Below are 27782 nucleotides of genomic sequence, written 5' to 3'. Positions count from 1 at the left end.
ATTCTGAGTAAGGCAGTTGCTGTTCTTGGGTGCCTCCCCTGACCATTCAGCCAAAAAAGATTTTAAAAAAGGACAAGGAGGAGGAGGAGGCAAAAAAGAAAAAAATTCTAACATCCACCAGTCAAAGATGTTCTTGGTTGCTTTACCTCAAATGGACACAGCCTTGTCAACTCTTAGCAAGGACACGGTCCTCTTCGCTGAAGGGGACTTCCAGTTCCTACTCAAAGTTTTCACTGACAGAAGGGTGGAATCAGTTCTCTGCAAAGACTATAAAGTGGATTTTGACAGCCCTTAGAGCCTCAGTAAAGGCCACTTTTCCACCAGAGCAGTAGTTGTTTGCTATTATTAACAGAAGAGAGCAGGGACAGTACAGAGATTTTAAAATATTTTCACACTCTAGGCAGCCCCTTCCCACTCACCCACATAGCTGCATCAACATATCCAAAATATCCAAAATGTCATGCCCATCTGCCACCTTTTTCAAATCAGAACAATAGAGCCAGTCCTGGACCAGGACAGATATTGGGGCTTATATTTCATATTATTCCTGGATCCAAAAAAAATCAGGGGAGGACAGGGCTGTTCTGGATTTAAAGACACTCAACAAGCTGATCCACGTGCACAAGTTCAAAATGGGCACCACCCAGGGAGATTTCCTAACCTCTGTGGACTTGAAGGAGGAGTATTTCCATGTTACTATCCTTCCAGCCATGGACAGTACCCAAGATTTGCTTACAGCAGTTTGCACATGTAACACAAAGTCTTTGGGTGGGGAGGGGGGAGGGGGATTGCCACAGCCCCCAGGATAGTCCTGCATCTTGGAGGTAATAAGGGCATTCCTATGTCAGAAAGCAGTACATCAGTACATATATCTTGACAACCTTCTGAGAAGAGCCCTTCCCTATAGATGTCAGACAGGACACTCAACTGACAGTACATACCCTTGAACAACACGGGTTTATAATCAATCTGGAGAAAAGCCAACTCATCCCAAAGAGACAATAGAACAGTTACGAGTTTGGCTGGACTTCACTCCACAGGGTCTTCCTCTCCAGAGATAGGCAGGCACAGCTTCTGGAGAAAATATACAAGAAGCTTCCTAACCCACACTCCTACATGAAGGCCTCATTACATCTTTTAGGCATGTTCAATTCATATCTATAACTACTTTTGTGGGAAATAGGTCATCTCAGGTGGCTACCTACTGAGCTTCCCACCCTCATTTGCAATTCCAACACTCTAAAACTTTCCTCCACAGTAAAAGGTCTTTCAGATGGTGGTTACATCAGACAAGTTTCACAGATGGTATTCAGATGACAACAGCAGAGAAAAACTAAAACGATGGATACCAGTTTGGAGGAATGGGAGCTCACACATCGACACATGGTACAAGGTCAGTAGTCATGGATGGAATCCCACTACAGCATAACCAGTTTGGAACTCAGGTGCTTTGACTAACCCTTCAGACACCCCTCCCCAGTTATAAACTCCAGACACATACTTGTATTCATAGTCAGCACAACTACCATAGCATACGTAAACAGACAAGGAAGCATGGAGTCAAGCTCATTACAAGCACCACAATCTTCTTCAGATGGGCTGAGAGAAAAATTCTGTCAGTTTGAGCCATGCATATCAAAAGGGAAACTGAATTCCTTGGCACATTGGCTCAGCCACAAAACCACAGACCAGAGGGAATGGGGTTTCAACCTCATAGCCTAGACCTTTGGGAAACTAGCATAGGATAGTTATGCATCCAGCTCCAATGCCAAGTGAGGCAACTTCCATTCCAGGAGGAGAAACTGTTGGGCCATGGGAGTCAATCCCTCCTCCCAGGTATGGCTAAAGGCTCTGCTATAGTCATTTCCTAATTTTCCCACTAAGTCATGATGCACCATCTAACAGGAATTAAGACAACAGGCTTCAGTGACTCTTGATTGTACTATGCTGTACCAGATATCCCTAGTTTCCAGACCTTATGGAGAGTGCTGTAATCCTAACATTATGATCCACTTTGGATAGATCATCACAGGGTCATCTGTTCCATCACAGCCTGGCACCGCTGAACCTGAGTTCCTGGTTACATTCTAAATAATAATCACTGGAATATTCCAATGATGCATTCTCAATCCTAGTGAATTTCAGAAAAGTTTTTCACCAAGTCTCAGTATACAGTAACATGGAGATTTGTTTCCTGGTGCACATCAAGAGGATTAAACAGCAGGACCTACACTGGTTAAATTGCACCTAGATTCTTACAAGCAGACCTGTCTCTGGGTCAAAGCACAACTTACTCAGAATTCAGGCATCAGTTATATCCTTAAGAGTAGCAGCTCTGGGTCCACCTAGCTGACCCTGAAACCCATATATTTAAAAAAAATCTTCAGGAGGGTTCTGCAAGTGCAACACTAACAGACACTCGTTGCCAGCAGGTGGGATTGAACCTGTGGCCTCCGGAGCTTAGTGCATGAGCCTCTACTGCATGAGCTAAAACCCATACAGCCCTTCACTAAAGCTGTAGAGCAGGCTCATTAATAGCTTTTCTTCCTCCTCCTCCCTCCCTATACAAAAGTGTTGTGTCCTCTCTACACAACATTAAGAATATGGGAACCCCCAGGAACACAGCTGGATTCCAAATAAACATGTTTATTTTCTATATCCAAATATACAAGCCTAGCTATGTATGAACACTATTGCTCTGACAGGATTTTGATGGCTTCTGCAGTAGAAGACAGAGGGACCCTCTAGAGAGCTTCCAAACTATTTAAAGGGATATTACCCAATTCCTACACACTACAAAAGGATTTATAAACTAATTAAGATCTTAATGAGGGACTTGGGTGATTCAGAAGGGCTTACACGGGGCTGGAAAATAGCGGTTCATTGCACCATGACCCCCTTCTGACAACAAAATTTCAACATAATTGGGAGAGGGAAGGAGGAGAGTCCAATCTTGAGCCCAGCCACCCTGAGTGAGGGACCCAGAGCCCAGCTCTGCTGCTAGGGGTAGGGAGAGAGGAGGCCGGAGCCCAAGCCCCACCATCCCAGGTGGGGGTAAAGTTCAGACTTCAGCTTCAGCCCCAGGTCCCAGCAAGTCTAATGCTGGCTCTGGTGACCACATTAAAATGGGATCCTGACCCACTTTGGGGTTCTGACCCACAGTTTGAGAACCACTGAGTTATGCCCTAAATGCATAAGAATATGCTGAGGGATCTCTAATGGTCATGACCTCCAGATCATTGAAATGTTGATTACAGTAGCTGTAATCAGAGCAGCTGATTATGTTCTCATGTATGAGCTTCTTTATTATTGGAGCTGATAATATACAGTGCAGTATTAGGGGCTAATATACAAAATGGACTTGTATATGGAAAATCATGCTAAGTGAACTGAGATATGTACAGGATAATTTGAAGGTCAAAAACATATGGTAAGGATCATCACTAGAGACAGCAACAAGGTGTAACAGAGAATTTATGCCCTGCAGACACCAGAGGAGAGGAACGTTTCAGGGTCAGACTTCTGCAGATTAGAATGCTTCACAGCAGTTCCTATTTTATTCACCATTTTTCTGAGATTGGATTATGCAAACAAATTTATAGTAAATAAACTGAACAAAAATTAATTGAAACAATTACACTCTGGAAGGTGTCCTTTGGGCAAACAGGGTGAGGATTAGGACATTATGAAATTCCAAGGAGAATGAGAACTGTATGGTAACTGCAGAGAGAGAAAGAGAGGTCAGGTGTAAATTTCTGGAAAATATGACAACACTTTTTATGGATGGCTCTTACGAACAGGAAAATAGATTACAAACTTGTCTTTATTACTGTTAGCTATAAAACTTTGGATAGATGCATCTTTCAGTGTAAAGGAAATTCTGTGGAACAACATAAAGTAGGACATAGAATGATGAAGATAAGAAACCATGAAGTTGTTTAATTTATGAGCGCCTGCAATTTGGTTTTGAAGAGAGTGGGGTGCACCCATGGCTCCCTTGGAGAGTGGTGTTGGGGATTGTTAGAGTTTAATATTTTTTCTCCTCACTAATGGAAGTATATGATATTTGACAATTCTCACTCTCCTACCCCTGGCATACAGTGAGTGCAGAGGATCCAGATACGACCCACAGAGGTCATGTTGTTCCCTATGAGTGCAACTAGTGCATAAGTAAAGGAAGATGACTGGACTGTTGATGGTACTGTATTTCAAGCTGTATTATAGATACTATGCCACGTGAAAGTTTTAATATAAATTTAAAAATGTGCTACAAAATTCTCCCTTTGTGCTCACCAAGAGTTTCTCACTTATCTGCTTGCATGTAATTCCCAGTTTGGTAATTAGTGCCAGCTGTCTCTGCATAAAAGCAAAGAATCTCTTTGATAGCCTCCCTATCCTTAGACAAATATGGCACTGAAATGGACTAATTAATAATGTGGCACAGGGAGAAGGAAGAAAGGGGACTTTCAGATGATGCTCAACAAAAATGTCCGTGCTCTAGATGCATTTCCATCCTTTCATCCTCATGTTTGCCAAACATCATGACAGGTCCATTGTCGAGACTGGCCTTGAAGCCATTGACTCATACAGAATAGGAATGAGTTATCTTTGCATTAGTCCATTTACATAAAAGAGAAGAGCATTGCCCACTTTCCTGAATAAGATGATATACATTTAGATCAACACATTATGTTATTCACACACAAAAATCTTTGTTAATTTACTGCTGTTTGCTGCAGCACATAACTGATCCTTTAGGGTATGTCTAGGCTGGAAAAAAAAAAGTTGTGTTCTTAACCAACATTAGCTAACTTGGATTAAACTAGCAGTGAAGACACAGCGGCTCAGGCTAGCAACTTGACTTAAATTAAAGCCAATAGCAGAGCCTGGGGTTCAACTTGAATTGCTAACGCAAGTAAAAAGCTGAGTTGCCCCAGCTTCATTTCTATTTAAATCAGAAGCAGTTAATGAGGGTTAGCTAACCAGAGCGAAGAACAAACCTTTTTTGGCAGTGTAGACATACCTTTATACCAAATATGTGACAAAAACATTACAAATTAAAAAAAACCCTGAGCAGTTAAGAATGGAAGTGACCAGTTTAAGTAATTTACACACATACACTAATATCAGTATAGTTCATACAATTATCTAATGACAACACTAACATGAAAATTCACCTTTCACATTCTGAAAACAATGTTAACTATGAACCATGGTCCATACTTGCAAGCTCTTAATATATAACATCATGGATTATATATTTTGCATAGTTATGTATATGTTGAAAGAGTTTGTAAGTGTAGTAGGAAGAGGGCCTGAAACAGAAGCCCTTGTATCAGAGGCCTGGTATGAGGCCTGAGCTAAAGTAGTGGTCAAAGCTTTGCTACTCTAAAGCAAAGTTAAGTTGTGAACAAGAGGCAGGCCCTGCTCAGAGAAGCTGGCTAAAACAGGGCTGATATTGCAGAAACACACATTCTTAAGCAGTGCTAGGTAAAAGAATATACATGCAAACACATTCCAGAAGGATGGCACCAGAACACCTGGATACTAGCACATTCCCGAAAGATAACCAGAAGACGCTGACCCATCTTAAAGATAAGGTCAGGATGACAACATGATGGATAGAGATGTTTTGATTAAACCAGCAAGTACAAGGCAATGGGTGGCACCAAATATGTCAGAGGGTGGCACTTAGATACGTCAGAGGGGCAATATATAACTTGTTTGTATTGGTGTATAAAGAGGTATCTTAGAGGGAGTTTCTTTGGCCAACCGAAGGCAGAATAGAAAGTCCTGCCATTCACTGAGCTGCATCCATTGTCACAGGCATACATGTGCTAGTATAACTGTAAACATTGATTCGGGTGCTTCATTGACAATAAACCTGACCAAGTGCTTTCACATCTATATGGATCTTGTGGTTACTGGGCAGTTCACTCAAGGTCTGCTGTGCCAGCTATCTGTGGAGAGCTGGGATGGCATACAGAGGGAACACATGCAGCCAAACATCTATCAACCGTAAGTACTGTATTTCTTGAAGGTCAGAGTTAAAGGTATTGAAATGTGTAAGGTGAGTTTTTACTCATTAACTAAACGTATGAATACTAGAATATACTATGCAAGTCGGTTTTATCTTCTCTTTTATTGCTGAGTTTTAACCTATTTACCTACCAAGGTTGTCATTCAGTGCCTCCACTGTGGTACCTGAGTGCCTACGTTCAATGACAGACTTACCTACTGTTTAACGGGTGCTATTTCTGGAAAATTTTTCTTCTTTAAAGCTAAACTGTGATGATGTAATAGTCTTGTATATAACTGAGATGTTTTAATTGTTCTCTCTGGACTCCACAAGGTAGTTAAACTAAATTTAGAAAGTTCTTTAGTGAATTTACCTTTAAAAATAAGCTATTTCAAATGAGTCGTGTCTTTTGTCAAAGCAAATGACTCAGTGTTTTACTGGCACACATACAAAAGCAGCCCAGAGTTTAGCCATCGTGAGCAACCCTCTAAAAACAAAGCCAGTGTGTGCACATGATGGTAAACAAATAATTGTATTAATGCATCTGATTTCAGACTGGAGCTTTTTAACATTATAAACAGTGTTGGAAAAATATTTTTAAATTCTGAAGATGACATCTTTATTATATCACTTTAAACTTTCCTTATTACTTTTAAAAGGCAATACCCTCTTATTACTTATAAGTAAAGCAGCTTAGGGCTAGATCCACAGCTGGTATTATTTGATATAACTCCACTGATTTCAGTAGAGCTACACTGTTTTGTGCCTGATGAGCATTTGATCCCTATTATTTATCATTTTCAATAAACAGACTTTGAGCTATCACTACAATTTTATTTACCTGGATATTTTATCCTTTTGTTTAAAAACAATTAATGTTCAAATATTTTTCAGTGCAGAATGCTAATATTTTCCAGAGGAGTCAGAAGTGTCTGCTAATTCATTCCTCAAAGCAGGAGAAAGTCAGTGTTTTTTGGGGATGCGTTATTAATGCAGTGCGTGTATTGTTTGTTCAGGCCACTCGCATAGAACCAGGAAGTATGATCAGCAGAAAGGCTTTAATGATGTTTGCTTCAGTACAGTTATGAAACTGCTCTGTTGTGTCTTCCTCATCATTTACTGAAGTGGTTGCTAAGTAATTTTCAATCCCCTCAAACAATTAGCATGAATGAAGCTGACTGTTAGCTGGCTAGAAACCTTTTCTGCTCATCATTCATTCATTAAGAATTGTTATTACTGTGGTAAGACAGGGAAATGCTTAGCATTTATACCAGTAAACAGGACATGGGGAAGAAGTCAAAATCTCTAGAACAGGTTCATTTTTTTCTGGTGCATCACTTAGTATATTTAGGGCCTGAGTCTCCGTTTTGTTACCTGACTGAACAGAGTTTTACCAGAGTACAGCCATTGAAATGGAGTGGAGAATCAAGCCCAGTATCTCACTTATGTCCTGTGATATTGTGTTCAGAAAATGTTCAAAATTCAGATTTAAGTGAATTTTTTTATTTTAGAACCAAAGAGTAAACATGAATACATTTCAGTAGCTTGAACCACAGGTGTAACCAGTTGCAGAGGAGGTCATGTCTTTCCTCAACTTCCTACTGTCTTGTTGTCCTCCGCTATCGTGCTAATAGTCTGCATTTTCAATCCTGACCACTCACCAGCTCCTTCTAACTCCTGTAAGGGGATGTTGGCCCCAGGCATCCGATGAAGTGGGTTTTAGCCCACGAAAGCTTATGCTTAAATAAATTTGTTAGTCTCTAAGGTGCCACAAGCACTCCTCATTCTTTATGCTGATACAGACTAACACGGCTGCTACTCTGAAACCTGTCTGAAATGGGCCACTCTCATTACCACTTCAAAAGTTATTTTTCCTCCCTTGGTGTCCTGCTGTTAATTGAATTGTTTCGTTAGACTGATCTCACGCTTGGTAAGGCAACTCACATCTGTTCATGTATTTATACCTCCTCCTGTATTTTCCACTCCATGCATCTGATGAAGTGGGTTCTAACCCACAAAAGCTTATGCCCAAATAAATTTGTTAGTCTCTAAGGTTACACACATACTCCTCGTTCTTATTGTTGTGAAATGTATATACAAATCCTATGTAAAGAGTTATGGATGTATACTGTTTTATAGTCTGTATCAAGGCAGAGCTGACAAGCAGGGTTTTGGTTTTTTATTCACCTATCTGTTGGCATGTACATTAAACATTGTAAGCTAAAACAGTAGCTGCACATCTACATACTAAGTCAACAGGGAGATGTGAAATCACCAGGGAAGAGGCAGCACACCAGAGAACAAGCAAAGGGATTTTTGTTGGTGGTGGGATTTTGTTTTGTTTCGTTTTGTTCTGTTTTGTTTTAAACCTCCCTGAGGACAGACAATGCACTCTGGGGATATAAGTAGGTGGCAAGGAGCCAACTCTTAATCCTGTACATAGGAAGTAATCAGGGAGTTCATGATTACATGCATGAAAACGGAACTTCAACGAGGCTTGGTTGAAATGTTGCAAAGGACATTTGGGGGAGATAATAGGCTAACCTTCCGTCTAAAGAAATTTAATTTAAATTTAGACTCTAGAAATCATGTTATAATTTTGTTTTACCTGTAACCTCTGTTTCCATTACCCTTTCTCAGTATCTTTTGAATCTTGTACTTTATTAATAAACGTATTGTTGTTTTCACTCAGAAATATATCTCAGCTCTGTGGTGTTATACAAGGGGCTGATCCTGAGTTGAATCATTCAAACTGGCGTGCACACTGTTCTCTTGCAGACAGCAGACCTGGTATTACTCTGAGTGTTCAGTGGATAAGGGGCTGGATGGCCTTGCAGGCCTGGATGGGGGTACACCTATTGTTAACCTGCAAGACAAAGTAAGAGTTGGCATGGCCCAGAAGAGATTGTTTGAGTGGGTAACAGGGAGCTGACACCCAGTTAAGCACAAGCGATTACCCTCCTTGCCTCCAACAAAAGGATAAAAAAAGTGACTCTCGGTCCTGTATACCCCAAGAATCATCACAGCCACAATCCCATAAAGGTTTACACATGTGCTTTATTTCATGTACCGCAAGCAGTTCCATTAATTTCAGCAGGACTGCTCACTGTGTAGTTAAGCACATGTGTGAGAGACACAGGCTTTTAGGGAATGGCCAAAGCCCCCTGATTTCAATGAAAGGACATCCCCCTTCCCCTCAATCAACTTCCACAGGCACTGGATCATGTCTGTACTCTCCAGGTTTGTCAATGAACTCCTCACATAAGCATTAAATTCACATGGAACATATTTTTATTATATGAATGTGCCTTCCTACTTGAGATAGATAGCTTTAGAACTCCCCCTCCCAATGTAGGAACTTTCCTCTGACGGTTAGTGGGAGAGGGATTAAACCGATGAAAAATGGAAAATAGCATTTTAAAATGAACTCAGACCAGATGGAGCTTGAACTACACAAAAATATTTCTCTGCAGCTCTAAGTTTCAATCAGATACCCAAAATGGACTTGCCCCTTTACTAAAATTTAAAAATAATGTGGTAAATTGCTTAAAAACAGTCCAGCCCCAAGAAATCCTCACATTTGGGAAAAAATGGTATATAATATGATGTCTGTGTTAGTGTGGTGAATGAGAATATAGAAGCTAGAGCTGGAAAAGACCCATTCACTTCTTTATTTCTATTCTTCTGTCTGTGAATGATTGTCATTACAATATACTACCTAGTTCTTCAATGTAGCTATAAATGTTGTCCGCATCAAGGCATCTACAACTTCCCTTGACAGACTTCCATCATTTAATAAAATTAAGTTGAATATCAGGAAAATTCATTTATCTGTTTAAAATTTCATCCAGTTCCTTCTATTTATAACTCCTTGTATCACTCCAAATAGCACCTTTCTCTGCTTGAAGTTTACCAAAACATGAAGGCTGTAAATAGCTACCATATGCCTTCCATTCACTGCATAACTTGCACATGCACGCACCTTTCTCTATCTGAATTAGATTCTGAGTATTTTAAAGTCTTGACTTGGATGATGCAAGACAAACCTATCAAAATAGGGATTATCCTGTGAAATCTGGTAATGGGTATAAGGGTCAGTGAGACTTGAACACAAGTCTGCAAGGCTACCAGACAACCAACAGCCTCATCCTAACACCCAGCAACAGCTGTAACCTGTCTGCTCCCTGAGACCCAAAACAATCCACAGAGGTTGAACACGACAGGAAGTTCTACCTTGAGTGATCCAACTGACCGTTGACTTAGTGCTCCCCGATTGGCTACTTGATCCTCTATAAACTGATGGAGCATGCCAGGAAGAGACCAGGCAGCAATGTGTATCCCTAGCCAGTTGCTATGATTGTACTGCTTCTGAAGTCTTGGTATTGACCTTGGCTCTGACCTGGATTCACTCCTGGCTCCCAAACTCCTGCCTCCCTTCTCTCAGGATCCTGACAGTAGGTAGGAACTACTGTTCCCAGTGTGGTCTCTGCTCCATCCTTCACTGCCACCTTCCAGTAGGTCCTGCCAGATGCCCCTCCTTCCCATGAGTATTCAGTGAATCTCAGATGTACTTCCTTCCCTTCTGTCTTTGAAGATGTCCTTGCAGGGGGCCAGCAGTTGTAGCAGCATCTCTTTTTAAGACTCCTCTCCAAATCTGGCATGCGTCACAGATATGGAGGGACAGGTCCGCCTGAACCCACAGCTACTTTTTAGCACCTTCCTGTCTAGTGTGGATACATCACCTATCATCACAGAGCTTCACCAATTGTGTATGGGTGCAGCTGCTAATGTAGTTTTGAGAAATGGCTTTCCCTCTCCTTGGAGAGTTACACTATCATTTAAACTAAAGTATTTAGGTTTTTTCCTTATTTGGTTATTAGCCATATCTTCCATTTGATATTTCAGTTTCTCCTTAGGAGTTCATGATATGATCAATGAAATGTTGGGAATAATGAAACCGAACAGTTTCTCAAGTGATTAGAATGAATTTACCTATTACAAATAATTGCTACAAGTAGTTAATGCAACTGATATTTTTATTGCAGTGCAGGAAGGATGGCAGGAGTAGATAACTGCTATTAGTAGTGAACATCAACTTTCTGGATAAGTGAATAGTTTTATATCTTTCACAAAAGCTTCATATGAAAATCAAAGCAATTTGCAATGCATTATCTCACTCAGATTTTAGATACGATGAAAGGTGGCATATGAGATATGCCTGTTTAGGGCAACTGTGACTTCAGCAGCAATTCTTGTTAAATGCAACAGGCTTGTTTGAGAGACCAAATCCTCCTTCAGTTCCACAGGTAATTTGGATAGCTGTCAGCTCATACTTATTGGGTAGTAATGCTAGTAGTGCAGATCCGTATGCTGTAGCTGCTTGCATTATACAGAATATCACTTGCTAGTAAAGAATAGCGGCAGAGCCTGTTATATCATATTGCATCAGTCTGCCTTATATGCCAAAAGTTTAGCTCTTTAGAGACGGAGGGTTCCTAGACTGAAATATAAATGGTAAAAATGTGTGTTAAGTATAAAAGTGGGCATGAACAAAACCTATATTCAAAGTCCTTTGAGTTTTGCCCTTGACATTTGAGTTCAGTTTTCCAATCCCATCAGAGCATGATCTTAGGTGTTTGGATTTGCTTCCCTGCTCACTTTTATACTTTGAGAAGTTATCAAATTTCTTCAAATGCATGGGTCTGACTGGCCACTTATTCTTATGCATGTGTTTGGCTATATGGTAGTCATGTGATACTCCAGTTAGTGCACTTCAGGGTCATCACTGTGCTTCATAGTTAGTTAAAGTCACTGCTGCCCGCCTGCCATATAACTTTATGCTCAAAGCATCTGAGGAGAGTTCTCTCTCAGACAGTCAGTGCCTGTCTTGTGTTCCTGCTTAAATAATTAGATCAGTGGGGAAGATCGCTCTTCCTCTAGTAGGGTTCTCTAAGGATTTTCATCATCCCCACTGCCTTTTCAAAGCCTCCTTTGAGGATCTGTGTCAAGGCTGCCAATTTAAATATTCATTGACTCCTGAAGCCAACCAAATATCCAGGTGCACTCAGAATTCTATTCTGTTTCTGAACAGCAATCCAAGTTCACAAGCAGTTTGGGAACCTAAACTCATATTCTTGTATAGCACTCTACCTACTGCCCTCACCAACTATGGTCCTACTATTTACTGTGTTACAGATTTACAGGACATCTCAAACTCTGATTTATCTAGAGACAGCAATTGCAGTGAAAGCCAGGAGGGTTTCCCTGGTCCAGCTCTAATTCTGGGGACTAAGTAAGCACATACTTTATCTGAGACAGGGTGATTTTTTTAAAGATAATTACAAGGTATCTATTATCTTGAATCTAAGCATTGGCTTTGGGACTGGGAGGCAGTGGCCCTTGTGGGCACGCTCCACCAAGATCCTGCTGAGAGAATTAGAGCAGCTATCCTGTACTCTCCCTAAAGGCTCAACGGAAGCAAGGACTTGAAGACAGAAGTAGGGAGGACCTCACTGTGGGCAACAGGAGCTTAAAAACTCTATGCCACAAACAATCTGCTTCAGTACAAGCCTTCTGTCACCGGTGCTCTAGCTATCTACTCTGTCACTTCAATTGCAATTGTACATTTGTAAATCAAGATGACATGTGAGGATGAAGCAAAGTCAGAGGAAGGCGGGAGACTACTATATCAATGACTGACTAGCTCACTAGACAAACAAAATCAAAATCCTAACAAAGCATCCATAGAATGGAATAAGAATAGGTTACTCCACAATCCTCTAGATCCCCTCTGGTCCCTTTAGTCTAAGGGCATATCATCAAAACAATTCTTCATCCTGACAAGACAGGCTGGAGCAGAGATGAAAGGAAGCCAGTATGCCCTGGTACAGTGTACTGGCAAGAGCCGGTGTGCTGTACTGGGGCGGCCTGGCTTCCCCAGGTGGCAATTTAAAGGGCCTGGGACTCCCAGCAGTGGCTGGAGCCCCAGGCCCTTTAAATTGCTGCCAGAGCCCCACTGCTGGAGCCCTAGGGTAGAAGCAGTGGGGCTCTGGAGGCTATTTAAAGCTCCGTACCAGTAAGTCCCTATTTCTACTTTCACTCCTGGGCGTGAGTTAACCTCAGAGGTCAACAATTTGTCTGTATCACTGGTATAACTGCAAGTGTTCCAGTTCCTCAATGACAACTTAAAATACTAGATCTAGAGCATAATTGGCTGAATCAGTTGAGCCTATAACCACTTAAAATCCCTGGCAGTCATGGTAGCCAGGAAATCCTGAGCTAATTCATCTATGTGAATGCTACAAATCACAGAGCTTATCAGCTTTAATGCCTACAGTGCCACAGCAAGAAGAAACCTTGTTCAGTCCATGCAGGGACTCTGGTGCAACGCAGTGATGGGTACATTGGAATTTATATTAACTTTACTCTTGGCTTCACATACTAGGCAGATGCAGTGTATCAGATCTAATTTTGGGGTAGGAGGCCTTCAGCATTGTAAAATCAGATGTGACTGGCAATATTAGCCACCTACTCATCAAATCCCTATAGGTTCACGCTGTGCTGAGCACCCCACTGGAGAATAACTGCAATAGTTGTAATTGGTTATATAAATTACATGGTATTATTCCTGTTTCCTGACTGGATGGGCTGGATGGGCTTGAAGAGGTCATTTGGTTATAAGGGAGAGGCAGTAATTAGGGATGATAGCAGAATTAGGGAAGCCTTGCCCAAAAGCCTCATTAATGGACAAGTTATGCTACAAAGAGATGAACCGGATGGATACAAACCAGCTGGTTTGATTCTCTTTTCACATTCTCACCCAGTAACTGTGTGTGTGAGCCCAGCTGCAAAGGGAGCTTTTATAACCTACTCCAGATTTGTTTAACTGTCTCTGTCAGGGCTCTGGTGAGAGAATTCTCTCCGCTTTCTCTACCTTATCACAGATGAATTATAGCATGGGCACTGGATTTAAACTGTAATTTGGTGGTTTGACCAAAAGTAATAATGTTGATGTAATCTAAGTAATATACTTAACTTCTGTAAGACATTTGACTTAGTACTATATGGTATTTTGATTAAGAAACTAGAATGATGCAAAATCAACATGTCACATTAAATGGATTAAAACTAGCTAATAAATAGATCTCAATGTACTTGTAAATGGGGAACCATCATCAAGTGGATGTGTTGTAAGTGGGATTCCACAAGGAATGGGTCGTGGCCCTGCACTACTTAATTTTTTCATCAATGACCCAGAAGAAAACAAAATCTTTACTAATCAAGTTTTCAGATAATAAAAGGATTCATGGGAGTGGTAAATAATGAAGACAATAGGTCACTGATACAGAGCAATCTGCATTACTTGGTAAGCTGGGCACAATCAAACATGCATTTCACTATGGCCAAATGTAAAGTCATTCATCTATGAACAAAGACTATAGGCCATACTTAGAGGATGGTGGTAAGTCTATCCTGGGAAGCAGTGACTCTGAAAAGGACTTGAGGTCATGATGACTCATCCACTGAACATGAGCTCCCAGTGCAGTGCTGTGGCCAAAAGGGAAAAAATGCGATCCACTGATGTATGAATAGCAGACTATTAGGTAGGAGTAGGGAGATAATATTACTTTAGTATTTGGCACTGCTGAAACCACCACTGGAAAACTGTGTCCAGACTCTGAAAAGGAAGTTGAAAAATTAGAGAGGGTTCAGAGAAGGGCCAAGAGAATGAAAAAGTATTGGAAAACATGACTTACAGTGAAGTCACAAATTTTAACAGTGAGGATAATTAACCATTGGAATAATTTAGCCAGGGCTGTGGTGGATTCCCTGTCACTGGAAATTTTTAAATCAAGACTGGATGTCTTTTTTTAATGAAGGACATGTACTAGTTCAGCCACAGCTATAGGGCTTGAGTCAGGAATTATTCAGGGAAGTCCTATGTCCTGTGTTGTACAGGTTACCCAACTAGATGATCACAATGGTCTTGCATGGCTTTAAAAATATGATTTTTTTTTGCTGACACAAAGTAATTGCACCTGTGTACATGGTCCTACCTGCAAGGGATATGATCGGATTTTTGTCTGCTTCATTAATTGTCTGTGTGCTAGAACACTGTTGTGGGAATTTGTGACTCTTCTCCTCCAGGTATGGTGTTAAGCACTGCTCTATCCTATATAAATTACAGCACTTTCCATGCAGATACATGAACATGCAAACTTAAAATTCACTTTTGAGCGGTCTTGTGAGTGAATATCAATGGGCCTAATGCGCACAGAAAACAAACATAAGAGGGTGTGAGTGCAGCCAAAGCTATTTCATTTTCATTGACTCATCACAGAAATGCATCATGTAGCTATCTATCTGAGAGCTTGCATAGTCCCTAACAAGGAATTGCTTCACAGTGTGCATATGCCCTCTAGTGGTTTGACTCAAAATCAGTTCCACTAAAAACAGCCCTTAGAAAAGGATTCCTCTGACAAACTGAGAAGGTTCAAGAGTGCTTATTATGCAGACAGCTCTTGAAACGTCAGGATGCTTTTTAGAACATATGTGAAGTGCAGTATAATGTACTAGAGATATGTATGCTGCACACCTGAGGACTGGAATACTGGTACCTTTTGAACCATAGGTTCAGATTGGCTAGTAGTATCACTGTCTACAAAGTGGATGTTGCTGTATTTGCCACCACTCATCAGGACGGCACCCACTGAAGTTCCTTTGGAGATACTCACTGTTTGATGCGGTCATATCATTGGACCAGCACCCCCTCTGCAGGGGTCCACTGGAGCCTAGTGAGTACAGCAAAAGGGACTGAATGTGTCCTTTGTATTGAAACTGCTTTCATAGATTCCCTCCCACACTGCCTCACAAAACCTTTGTGGTTAATTTAACGGCCAGCTCTTCAGCTGCTTCTAGAAACTACTGTAATATAAATAAGAAGAGTGTAAGTCAGTGCAGCTCCACTGACTTCAAAGAAGCTACATGAATTTATGCTGGCTGAGAATCTGGATTTAGGTTTATTACATAGTCAGCAATACATTAACTTCTTTACCTGAATCTTCCATAATGTGACACCTCAGATGCTGAGGAGGTCCCTGTTAGCCTCAAGGGATTTATTCTTGCTAAGTAATCAATATTTATATTAACTACATCTTACCCTTATCTTTTCCTACTGCACTGTGGAATTGCAGTGACTGACTTTAAGAAAGACAAGCTCTGAAAACCTGCATTTTCTACCTTATTCTGCAGAGTATAGAAGCTCCTTAAGAGGATTCAATGGGGGCTTTTAAGATCCACAGGCACATAGCTTTACCAGACTTCTCTGATCCTTATACACTGCGCTGCTGAATTTAAATGGGTCAAAACATCATGCTGCCACAAAAGCTATTTTTAAAGTTAATACAGCTCAGAGCCAGATTAATGACTGCACATCCCCTTAACTGTGCATAAGCTCCTGATGGTCCAGCAGGAAATTGTACCCTTAACAAGCACATGTAAGGAGCATCTTTGTGTGCCCCTGCTCGTGACCACCTGTTCAGATGCCCTAGTGCCCTCTCACAAGTTGGTCAGTGGTCCTTGGGTGTACATGCCAAGCAACCATACATTGAGATACATACAGGGCATAATTCTGTGAATGCCATCTGTTTAGCAGGGCTTCCCTTTGTGACAGCACTGAAGCACTGGTACCACATGCCCATTTCTTCTTAACATTTGTTGACACTTGTATGTTAGTCAGAGTATATCTGAGCAGTCAAAGACAAGACACGGAATTCCTGGTAGGACCTTCTGGCTGCCAACAAGGCGTGTTCTATGCATCAGGAATACCACACGAATAGGAGATTTACTGTTGATTCTTAATTTGATAGTTTAATTTCATGAGCCTGACGGTGCTTTACAGAACTGCAAACAAGCTATATAGTTAGCGGTGAATTCTGGCTGCTTTTGAACAGGTGCCCATAGTTGAATAGAGGGCACAGTAAGCACTTATTCTCTACTTCCCATCCACATGCACCTGCAAAGAGACAGCAAGAATTCTGGTGCCTATCTTGCCCAGTGAGGGACTCCTAGCCCTACCAGAAGTGTGATTGGAATGGGCATGAGTTTATCCCAGTACTTCACAGCCTTAAAAAGAATGTCGCAATTTCCGGATTTGCATGCCTACCTATAATGCCCAAAGAATCATCCTTCCTGCCTCCGTAGGCTGAGCGCTTAGAGGAGCTGCTGCTGTAGTTGTCCTTCTGTAGCTTCCCTCCCTAAAACAGCCATAGCTGGTAATGCCACAATCCAGTCCACAATGATTATCTTATTTTATTACCAGTGACATGGAGCCAAGTCTAGGGCGGAACATGGAAGAAGTGGTATGTGAAAAGAATATGTTTTCCAGTTGAAGTTACAGGGCGTGTTCAGTAGGCACAATGTAATCGCCTAAATTATTTATTTATTTCCATTTATAAATGGAAGCCCCCATCCCAAGCTTGGGCCACTGTTCCACAATGTCAGAAAATTAAAAAATCACAGAAAGTACAGCTTAGGGTACGTCTACACTATGGGATTATTCTGATTTTACATAAACCGGTTTTGTAAAACAGAGTGTATAAAGTCGAGTGCACGCAGCCACACTAAGCACATTAATCCGGTGGTGTGCATCCACGGTCTGAGGCTAGCGTCGATTTCCGGAGTGTTGCACTGTGGGTAGCTATTCCGTAGCTATCCCATAGTTCCTGCAGTCTCCTCCGCCCCTTAGAATTCTGGATTGAGAGCCCAGTGGCTGATGGGGCATAAATCATTGTCACGGGTGGTTCTGGGTAAATGTCGTCAGTCATTCCTTCCTCCGGGAAAGCAATGGCAGACAATCATTTTGCGCGCTTTTTCCCTGGATTGATTGGTCATGCCATTCTAGGGGTGCCCCTGCAAAACCCTACCCATTGCTTCCCTGCTCCCTCAACCTCCTGGGCTTTACCGTTGCTGTCCCCCCCCATTTGTGTGATGAAGTAATAAAGAATGCAGGAATAGAAACACTGGCTTGTAGGTGAGCATAAAATGAGGGTAGACAAGCCTTCTGCTGCCTATGATAGTCCAGGCAGTACAGAGTTCTTTTCTTTAACATGAAGAAGGGCCGTTGATGGACCTCAGCCCCAGTAGCTATGTGAAGACAAGTTGCCAACATTCTGTACCATTACTGGGAAGACCGTGGGAGTCATTCCTATTTTTACCCAGTTGCCCCCAGCGACCTCACCTGAGGCCAGCCAGGAACACGATGGGCTGATGATGCAGGATAGCAGTCATGTGTACCGTCTTGCCGGCTGGGGAGGGGAGAAGAGCAGATACTGCTCTTACACTGCTGCAGCATCGCATCTACCACCACAATTCAGGAACATAGGATGACATTGACAAAAGTCAAACAATTGATCCTTTCCCTTTTTCTTTCACGTGGTTAGGAGGGAGTAAATTGACGAGCTATACCTGAACCACGCGGACAAAGGTTGTTTGACCCTACAGGCATGGGAGCTCAGCCAATAATGCAAATAGTTTTTGGGAGACTGCTGTGACTGTTGGGATAGCTGGAGTCCTCAGTTACCCCTCCCTCCCTCCATGAAGTTGTCCATGATTCTTTGGCTTTCCGTCATTAGTTCACGGCAAAAAAAAAAGCTTTTCTGTGTGGAGCCTGGAGATTTTTCAAACGCTTTTAGCATTTGTTCCATATGTGTAACGTCGAAGCTGTGAATAGAAGATTTGTCTCCTCAATACAGCCGTCAAATCAGTATCTCCCGTATGGTCATGCTTGGAGCTCTTTTTGTGATTTGGATGCATCTCCCCGTCCTCGCCACCCGTGCTGATCAGAACTCCATGCTGGGCAAACAGGAAATGTAATTCAAAAGTTTGCGGGGCTTTTCCTGTTTACCTGGCCACTGCATCCGAGTTCAGATTGCTGTCCAGAGCGGTCACAGTGGTGCACTGTGGGATACCACCCAGAGGCCAATACCGTCGATTTGTGGCAACACTAACCCTAATCTGATATGGTAATACCAATTTTAGCGCTACTCCTGTTGTTGGGGAGGAGTACAGAAACTGATTTAAAGAGCCCTTTATATCGATATAAAGGGCCTCGTAGTGTGGACGGGTGCACCGTTAAATCGGTTTAACATTGCTAAAATTGGTTTAAACGCATAGTGTAGACCAGGCCTCAGTTAGCTCTTATAAACATCCAATGACAAAATGACCTTAAGGATAACAAAATCCCCTCCTCGTAATTCCATCTACCCTGCAAGTAACCAAGAGAAAAGCAAAGATTTGCAGTATGTCCGGAAGGTTAGCAGCTCTGGGCTGTGAGGCCCAAGGGAGGAAGCAAATGCCAGAGGACAAAGACAGCCTTCCTGATGCTAAAGTGTTTAGGATTTGAAACCACCACCTTGAATTCTACTCAGAAACTGCAGCCAGTGTGACTCATGAGGCACTGGTGTTGTGTCATGTCTCAAGTTAAACCTTGACCCGGATACCAGAGTTAATAATTTTCTCCTGCAGCACCGTAGATTTTCCTGCGAAGTCTCCCATCCAAGTACTGATCCAGTCCAGTGCTATATAGTTAGTGAGATTTAACAAAAAACAAAAGCTACAGGTGCCAGGCCTGCAGGCTATAATATTTTTTAAAGAGACATTGTTCAGCTCAAATTTGTCTCCAAATTTTACTTATACAAGTGTCCACGATCAGTGAATCTCTATATGTAGATAGATAGAGTATAACTATAGCAGACTAAAACTCTCAGCAGTCATAACCTATGACTTCTTTGGAACAGAATGCTGATCTGGTCTAGGAGGAAACATCTTTTCCTTTAAAGTTGATCTGATATGAAAGTATTACAGTCTGCCTCATCACGTGTCACTATTACAATTCTCTTTGAGTGCACCCAGCCGAAAGCACCAATGTTCTTCCACTAAAGTCAACAGAAATAGGAGCAGGCCTCAAGTCAATAGAATACCCTTGGGTTGGGTCACCTTGGTGCATGACCATGGTGCAACGCTGGTGCTGACTTTATGTTCAGTGTCAGTCACAGGCAGGGCTGGCTCCAGGCACCAGCATTCTAAGCAGGTGCTTGGGGCGGCAATCTGCAAGGGGCAGCAGTCTGTGTGTTTTTGCCCCTAAGCATCATGCCGAACTGCTGCCGAGGATGACGGGGGCAGTCTGTGTGCCGTTAGGGTGGCATGCATTTCCGCAGTGGTGGCAATTCGGCGGCAGCTTCTATGTTCAGCTGTCCGCAGCGGTGCAGCTTCTATCTTCCGGCTGAAGACAGAAGCTGCCTCTGAATTGCCACCACTGTGGAAATGCGCCTGCCGCCCTAATGACACATGGACCGCCCCCGCCGTCAGCGGTGGCAATTCGGTGTGCTGATTGGGGCGGCAAAAACAGTAGATCTGGCCCTGGTCACAGGGATGCAGAATTGCCTTATCCTGCAACCTGTGGCTACAGGTAGTAGTGTGATAAATGAGTGAAGCATTTCACAATTCTCTAAGCATTGTATTTTGACAGCATAATGGTAAAATATTTTGCAGTATAGATGTTTATGAGAATTTTGCACACAATAATGGTAACTAGTCATGCCTTGCATTACCCAACCTAACAATCTCAGGTAGTTAAGTAGTAAGGAAATGTGTTCTTGTAGACAATGTAAAATGGGTTGCAACCAGTGTGGCTGTGAGTGCAGCTATTTATATTGCTGTATATAGGCTTTCAAAGCAATAACAATGTGGAAAATGACCATTAAAATTACAGACTGGCAAGCAACCCTGATGGACATCTGTTTTAGTGTTGGACGAAATTGCTAGTCTCTTGTGTACAGTTATATATTGTGTCTCTTCAGTTAAATCAATATAAACATCCACTGGGACTTTTCAGCTTTCAAATATGTTTATAGTAGACATCCAGAGAAATAGGGTCCTCAGTAGGGCTGGGTGGATGGGCCATCAAAAAAATTGACTCAAACGGAACAAGTTTGTATCAGAATAAGTCTGAATACTGCAGGTTCAAATCCTTGATACTATTGCCCCATAACTCTAACCCAGAAGTTTTATTCTCTGGGACTCTGTGACGAGGGTTGCCGAGGCTCAACCCTCCCTGTGGAGGAGGGGAGCCATACCGGCCTCGTTCTGTCCTCCAAGGGTCCAGCCCCTTGGACCCGCGGCCCACCGTCCGGGGACGTTCGGTCCCTATGGAGAGGACTGAGCACAGGTAAAGTCAACGGGGCCCAGCCTTTGATGCAGACGGGCACCAACAAACACAGTTACAGTTTCTATGGGCTCTGGCCCTTTGGCCAGGGCAGAGCAGTGGCAAAGTTAGAGGGGGCCCAGCCCTTGGTTCGGTGGGGCACCAAACACGGTACAAGAAGCTCTAGCCCTTGTGGAGCAGGGCCGAGCAGTGGCAACCACAATGGTCTCCTTAGGTCAGGGTGAAGGGGGTTCTGCCACCCGGTTATGGGTGGCAGGGGGAACGCAGGCCCACCCACTCCTCTGCATTCCAACCGGGGGCCCTATTAGCGGCTGTCGCCTCTACTGGCAGTCAGTGGGGATCCGGACCGAAACACACTGACAGAGCGATCAGTGGGGATCCGGACCGAAACACACTGACAGAGCGATCAGTGGGGATCTTGACACACTGACAGAGCGATCAGTGGGGATCCTGACCGACACACACTGGCCATAGGCTCGGGCCCTCTGCAGCCTGACTGTAGTCAGCTGCCCCCGGGCTACTTCCAATTTCCCCTCGTTTCCTACCTGGTCCGCAGGTCACCCAGCACCATGGGTTCCTCCCACTCAGGCTGGTGGTAGGTCCAGGAATACCTCCGGGAGGGCGGCCCAGGTCTGGTCCGACTGTTCCTCTGGGCCGTAGCAAGGACGGGGTAGCTCTGGCAGCTCCTCGTCGTAGCAGCTGCGGGGTAGCTCTGGCAGCTCCTCGTCGTAGCGGCTGTGGGGTAGCTCTGGCAGCTCCTGGTACTGGCCTCTGGCCTCAGCAGCCTCCCAGTGACGAGAGCTGGCAGGCACGTCTGCTCCCGGTGGCGGCTGGGGCCTGACTGAAGGCTGAGGCCCGGCTTTTATTCTTCCGGGTCGCCGCCTGACCCTCTGATGGGCAGGACTTCCGCCCAGCGGTTCTGCCCTGGGGGATGATTGACGGGGCTCAACTCTCCCTGTGGAGGAAGGGAGCCACACCGCCTCGCTACAGACCCATTCCTGTTGTATAAGTTGCAGTTGAATCGAGGAGGCTAGTTGCATCAAGAAGTGGCTAGCTGAGAAGAGATCTGAACTCTGACAGCCCCTTCTTGGGTTGCAGAAAATGAGGGCAAGTTGTTTATGCATGCAGTCCTCTCTTGCCAGTCGTATGCTATTTCCAATACAGGTGTTCTAATGATAACAATTATTCCATAATGTATTTGATCATACTTTAGCTAAAGCCCACACCTGCATCCAAACACAGATGTCTTCAGGTTCATCCAACTCAAGGGAATTTAGGAGTCTTCTCCCTAAGCCCTTCTTTCTGAGTTGTTCTTTTCAGCCTTGAGTGGAGCTCAGCTGTATCTGATGATCTTGGGGCTTGTAGAATTTCCTTAAAAATATAGGCTAGGTGGTCACCCAAGGAGAGAAGCTATTTGTAAAGGTAAAAGGAACCTGCAGTCTAATTTTTTCTGTGTTAGATTCTTCTTCTTGCCAGCTGCACTGAAACAATCCTGGATGCAAATATTGTATATCATTTTCCTGGTTACAATGTTCCTTTTGAATTTGTACTACTTATAATTGACTCTGGTCTGCCATCTGTTGGTTGCAGTTAAACTTAAAAATATCACCGAGAACAGTGCTAGTCACTTAACTTGAATCTGCTTTTTAAAAAATATTGCTCAAGAGAACAAAAACACACTTGGTCACTTTCTGCTGTCCCCTTCACAATGCCACTTTATTGATTTCAATGGACTTAACGCTGGTATGAATGACATTAAATTTTGGTCCAATCTTCAGATTTGCTGTAGCATCATTTTTAGGAGTGTCTAAGCTAGAGTCACATAGATCTAGAAAAAGTATGGGCTACCAAATATATCAATTTAGGCCACTACTTTACTTTCAAGCTGAGATTTTCAAACCATCATCATTATAGATTTCAATGGGAGTTACGTGCCTAAATACCTTTGTGAATCCCACCCTTAGCTATCCAACTTCCATTGGCTTCTTTGTAAATCCCAGCCTAAATTGTTTCATAAGCCAAAGCTGTCTCCACACTCTGCCAGAGTTTAGTGAGGACCTATCATTTTATATTCAGAGATGATTTCTCATGCTAGGATAGCTTCATGGGACACCAAGAACAACAATCTGAGCGCACGAGAAGACAGTGCTTCTGAGCCTCCATCCCATTCAAATCATGTAAGCACTAGGAGCAGTCAAGGCCACTATCTCTGATTCTGACCCCTTCCCTTCCTGGCTGGTAGGCAAAATCCAGGACTCCTTTTAACAGAGATTGGAAAGTAGGGTGGGGGACATCTGTCTCCCATGCTAATATATACAATAGTCAAACCAACTAAAGCAATCTGTCAGGGTTAGTGACCTTGTAAACAACTACCCACAGTCCAACCTCCCTTTCCTAAACAAACTAATCAAGAATGGCAAAAGTCTCCAAAGTCAGCTGCCAGTAACCTGGATACCTTTGTTCAAGCCAGCATATGGTAAAGAGACTGTGTTAGTTCAGGCGGCTGACTTCTTCTTGTCCAGCCCATTGATTAGGGAAGTACACGTTTGCTCATCTTGGACAGCTCTGCAGCATTTGACACTTAATTCTAAAGGGTCTGCAAAGGTGAACAAAAATGTTCTGAAATGGCTCAGTTCCTTCCTCTCAGACTACACCGAGATGGAAAACTGCTCTGACATGCTCCTCCAGAGCCCTCAGCTGCGGAGTATCCCAGGCCAGACCGTATCCCCTATCTTATTCAACATCTATGTGAAGTCACTGGGAGATGGAAACACCTTATTGTGGCTGCCTACTACACCAAACTCTTGGTATGCCAGCAGCATGCCAGGTGTACTGCAGCTTGGAGGCAAGCACTCTAGGTCCGTCAGCAACTAGGTTTGTAGATCCTAGCTCACCCTGGTGGATCCCAATATCCATTCAGACAGACACTTGACTAAGGGAAATGGTATTTTACTCGAGGTGTCAGGAAAGGGACAGGTTACAGATACCGAGGCTTAAACAGCTACAGTTCAAAGTGAGCAATAGCGGTTCTTGTTTGAGTCCCGTTGATCGTCTAACTGACAGTCAGTGCTCTTCAGGCATAGTGCCTGGGGTGCCCTCTCCAGTCCAGTCTCTTTTGCAGAAGATAGATGCTTTCATGTTTCCAGGTGCAGTCTCTCTCTCATTGGCCCTTCTGCACTGGCTCCCTACCCAGCCATTGCTGCTCCCGCATTAGTCCCACACAGACCTGCACCCAGCTGTAATGTCCAGCTGTCACAGCCTGATCCATACATGGCTCTGCATACAGTTTCTACACTTCTTCTTCAAGTGATTGCTCATATCCATTCCAGTTAGGTGTGTGCGCGCCGTGTGCACGTTCGTCAGAGAAACTTTTACCCTAGCAACACTCAGTGGGTCAGCTGGGCGCCCCCTGGAGTGGCGCTGCTATGGCGCCAGATATATACCCCAGCCGACCCGGCCACCCTTCAGTTCATTCTTACTGCCCGTGTCGGTCGTTGGAACAGTGGAGTGTGGCTTAGCTGACCTCCACCTTCCCTAGCTACTCGTAGTTCTTCTTCTCGTTATCGTATACATAGTTGTTGTTCTTGTTCTTATATATAGTTAGATTTAGTTGTAGTTCATAATTTAATAGTTTGTTAGTTGGTACTTGTTAGTGGGGTTCGGGGAGTAGCCCCTTCCCCGCACCCGGTGCCGGAGCTCATGCCTGGCTCACCGGGTTTCAAGCAGCGCTCTGCCTGTCACAGGCCGATGCCAACAGGAGACCCCCACGACTCCTGTTTGAAGTGCCTCGGGGAATCGCACTTATCTGCTAAGTGCTCAATTTGCAAGGCTTTCAAGCCGCGAACTAAGAAGGAGCGGGACATCAGATTAAAACAGCTCCTCATGGAAGTGGCCTTAACACCTTCACCTTCGGCACCAAGCACGAGTCAGCCAGTGAGCAGAGGCACCCCCACGGCACCGGACCTCACCGGTACACCTAAAGACTCCCGGCACTGGCCACCGCCAGCACCGAAATCGACTCCACACCGCTCCCTCTCCCCGAGGTCGAAGAAGGCTAAGATCATGCTGCTCCGGTAACACCCGCGTCGCAGCCAGACTGCACCTAAATTGGACCGCCTGGCACCAATACCTGCCGCGGCACCGTCTAAACCGGCACCGTCGAGTCCGGCCCCGTGAGGGCCGTCAAGTCCGGTGCCTGACAGCTCCCCGGCACCCACCGTGGTAGAGCTCACTATGCCATCTACACCGGAGACGTTTTCGGTGGCAAGAGACTTGATCACCATCACTGATGCGGCACTGCCCCTACTCCCGGCACCGCCGGTGCGGGTACTCCAATCTATGGGCAAGCCGACCCTGACCAGACCGCCGTCTGTCGGCTTAGCGGATCGGCACCGCTCAAGGTCACGATCCCTCAGGCGCTTCCGGTCCAGACTACTCTCCCGCTCTCGACGCCACTCGCAGTCCTGGCACCGTTCCCCTCCACAGCACCGGTCAGACTCGTGGCACCGGTCAGACTCGCGGCACTGATCAGACTCGCAGCACCGGTCAGACTCTCGCTCTCCGACTCGCTACTCGTGGCGCCGCTCTAGTTTCCGGCACCAACCCAGGCACCGTACCTCCCGGAGCCGATCACGCCGCAGGGACTTGAGATCCCGGTCGACCTCCCGGCACCGGTCTGGTTGCAGGTCCCGGTCTCGATCTCGGTACCGCTCTGAGTATCGGCACCGGTCCCCGCTGAGGAGGGGAGCAAGGTCCATTGGGACTTCTGCTCCAGGTTTCTCTGCTCCCCCATGACCGTCCAGGCAGGCATCGGTATCCTCCCACGCGGGCAGTTATTACGACCAGGACCACGATACGGAGGTACCTATGGGGGTTTTCCAGGACGTCCGGTCTCAGGACATGGGACCTCAACAGTGGTCCTTTTGGACACCCTGGGCATACCATCAAGCCCAAGGTGCTCCTCTAGTCCAGACCCACTCTGCTGCCTCAGAACATCGGGAACCAGAGGCCACCATTACCCGTCCCCCCCCAGCTGAGATGGAGGAGCAGACGACCCACCCTCCAGACTCCCCGGTGCCACTGGAGCAGGAACCGTCCCAGGAGCAAGATGCCATCCAGGACCCTCTCATCCCCAGAGTATCATCCTCTTCTTCCCCGGATGAGGCTGTGGCAAGGATCTTGTCATCAGGCCCCCACCGATAGACCTCAGGGCCCATTAGGACCTCCTTCGCAGGGTGGCACTCAACATCAACCTCCCAGTGGAAGAAGTCCTGGAGGTCGAAGACCCCGTAGTGAGCATCCTGTCCGCGGATGCCCCCACCAGGGTGGCCCTGCTGTTTATTAAGACTATCCAGGCCACTGCCAACACCTTATGGCAGTCCCCAGCCTCCATTCCCCCGACAGCAAAGGGAGTCGAGAGAAAGTACATGGTACCTTCTCGGGGGTATGAGTACTTATATGTTCATCCTCCTCCCTCCTCATTAGTTGTCCAGTCGGTCAACGAAAGGGAACGCCATGGCCAGCAGGCGCCAGCCCCAAAATCCAAGGAGGCTAGGCAGATGGACCTCCTAGGTCGTAAGGTGTATTCAGCGGGAGCCCTGCAGCTCCGAGTGGCCAACCAGCAGGCTCTCTTGAGCCAGTATAGCTATAACACCTGGACGGAGGTGGGTAGGTTCACGCAACTACTGGCGCTGGACTCACGCCAGGAATTTGCCGCGTTCCTGGAGGAAGGGAAGAAAATGGCCAGAACCTCTCTTCAAGCCTCCCTAGATGCGGCCGACTCGGCAGCCAGAACTTTGGCCTCTGCTATTACCATGAGGCGTATCTTCTGGCTCCAGGTCTCCAACCTGCCACCTGAGCTCCAATATACCATCCAGGACTTACCATTTGATGGCAAGGGTTTGTTTTCAGAAAAGACTGACCCCAGGTTGCAGAGTTTGAAGGACAATAGGGTCATCATGAGCTCGTTGGGCATGCATACCCCTGTGACCCAACGTAGACCCTTCAGACCTCAACCTCACCGCCAGTACTTTACGCCTCAGCACAGGCAGGACCTCAGTAGGACGCACGGGCGGGGTGGCCATAGACACCAATCCGGACCCCAAGAGGGCCAAAACCACGGGCCCTCAAATGCACCACCGGGGCCTAAGTCCAACTTTTGAAGGTGCGCCCGGGGACGGCGTACCAGTCTCAAGACAGGATCCTTCCCCTCCTTTCTCCAACCGTCTCTCCTACTTCCTCCTGGCGTGGTCCCAACTGACTTCGGATCTCTAGGTTCTACGCACGGTGAAGCAAGGATACCACCTCCAATTTGCTTCATCCCCCGCCCCCCCCCCATCCCGGTCCCTCTTCAGGGACCCCTCTCACGAGCAAGTCCTCTTACAAGAGGTACAGTCTCTCCTCGCTGCGGGAGCCATAGAGGAGGTACCATTAGACGAGAGGGAGAAGGGGATCTTATTCCCTCTATTTTCTGATTCCCAAGTCCAAGGGAGACCTCAGGCCTATCCTAGACCTGCAAGGCCTCAACAAATGGATGCTCAA

Source organism: Chelonoidis abingdonii, chromosome 1 (genome assembly GCF_003597395.2).
Source record: "Chelonoidis abingdonii isolate Lonesome George chromosome 1, CheloAbing_2.0, whole genome shotgun sequence".
Lineage (NCBI taxonomy): Eukaryota > Metazoa > Chordata > Testudines > Testudinidae > Chelonoidis > Chelonoidis abingdonii.
This window is presented reverse-complemented; position numbering follows the sequence as displayed.